A 1,924-nucleotide genomic window follows, 5' to 3' on the forward strand; every position below is an offset into this window, starting at 1 on the left:
ACCAACCATAGGGGATGCTGGGGATTGAGGCCAAGTTGGCCACATGCAAGAGAAATGCATGTGGCCAACTTCCTTCCCTCTGTCCTGTCGCTCCGGCCCTTCTTCCTATTTTCTGATCAATATGACAACACCTCAAAGTAGAGGTTGTTCAGCATTATTGTGGTCAATCAATAATCATGGAAGACTGAAGCCCCCATCACATGCCCTCCAACATCTGTTTCCTTCTTTCTTTGATTTCTCTCCCCTCAAAGCCATTAACTACCTTGGGTCACTATGGTATGGAGCTGATATTTTCCTCTGTGGTTCCAGGAGGAGTACTAAGTCCCAGCAGGTCTGGGAACCCCCTCGCTGCTTGTTGAAAAGCTCAAATGAGGACTTGCCCTGTTCAGCATTTTCTTTGAAGTACACACTCCTTTCATGAGAAGAAATAGGTCCACCCACCACACCGGGCAAGAGTTATGCTTGCCTGTTTGCTTTTAAGTTTGGGTTTTGTTGGGATTTGCGGTCATGCCTGGTGGTGCTCAGGGCTTACTCCTGGATTTCCACTCAGGAATCACTCCTGGAAAGGCTTTGGGGAACACAGGGGGTGTCAGATATCAAATCTGGTTGTGCACCGTTAAGCCAAGTGCCTTACCCACTATCTGATCCCAAGGGTTAGTGGTTTAATAACTAAGAAACCATTGGACATTTACACTTCTGTCTTTGGAAATCGATCAGTCCACCATCCCATGCACTATTTATTTCTTTCAACATTTCTGCATCTATGACATATGATGCCTGATGCAAGATTATGTAGGCAAATAACTGTTGGAAAATCTTATCTTCAAGAGCTCCTGGTCTAGACCTGAGATCAGGATCTTTTGATAATGCACAGAGCTAGAAACCGTCAAGGAAGGTGTGCTGTGCTCTAACTTTCACTGGCAGGTGGGTGAGGGGTTGTGAATTCTTGTAATTGCCACTGAAGTTTCAGAGATAGTAGAAGGCATGGCGTGACTGATCTCACAGTGAAGCATTTTTTGGAGGCAGGGGCAAGAAAGACAGGAAGAAATCTCCCAAGTAGGATAGGAGGGGTTTGTAGTGCCCCTAATTCCTCTTCCCTTCCCCTACCGCCGTCCTCCCCTCACCCACCCCCCAGCTGAAGCAGGAGCTGAGCCTGTTAAGTCCCTAGAATTGGGGGTTAGCAATCTCAAATAAGAAGGAAATCTCATACTGAGAGCACACATCCACCCCTCCCCCATCAGGAATAGTTGCCCTCCCCTTTTGTACTTCTCTAGTGAGGTGGACAGATGCTAGTTTTTTCACGGAGGTTAGATTCAGGTTATTTAGATAGGCAGAAATGGGCTCATCTTTACAACTGGTTCTGACCCTGAGACTAGCATCTGTGTTGTATATTCCAGCCTCCCTATTCTCAGGGACCTTTCCTCTGGTTTACCCTATCAAGGCCGTCATAGGGAACAGATCTGGAGCTTTAAGAGGTCAAAGAAGAGAAGTTATTTTGGGTGAGAGGGCTGGAAGGAAAGTTTCTTGATGAGAGCAGCACTGATTCAAACTAATACATTAGAAGATGTGTTGAGGGAGAGAAGAGTTAGTACAAAACAAAAACCAAAAAGGTCTGAGTTTCTGCTGTGTGTGTCAGACCTGCATTTGAGAGATAGGAAAGTAGGATTTAAGGGGCTGGAGAGATGTACAGCAGGTAGGGCACTGGCCTTGCACACAGCTGACCTGGCTTCAATCACTGGCACCCCAGATGGTCCCCCAAGCCCTGCCAGGAGTAATTCCCGAAAGAAGAGCCAAGAGTGACCCCTGACCATCCCTAGGTGTGGTCCAAAAACAAAACACAAAATGCAGCAAAAAGTAGGATTTGACTGTAAAAAAATGAGGAAAAAACACTTCTTTGGTCAACAAACTGGGCAGTAACATGGGA

Source organism: Sorex fumeus, unplaced genomic scaffold, assembly GCF_029834395.1.
Source record: "Sorex fumeus unplaced genomic scaffold, SorFum_2.1 ptg000034l, whole genome shotgun sequence".
Classification (NCBI taxonomy): domain Eukaryota; kingdom Metazoa; phylum Chordata; class Mammalia; order Eulipotyphla; family Soricidae; genus Sorex; species Sorex fumeus.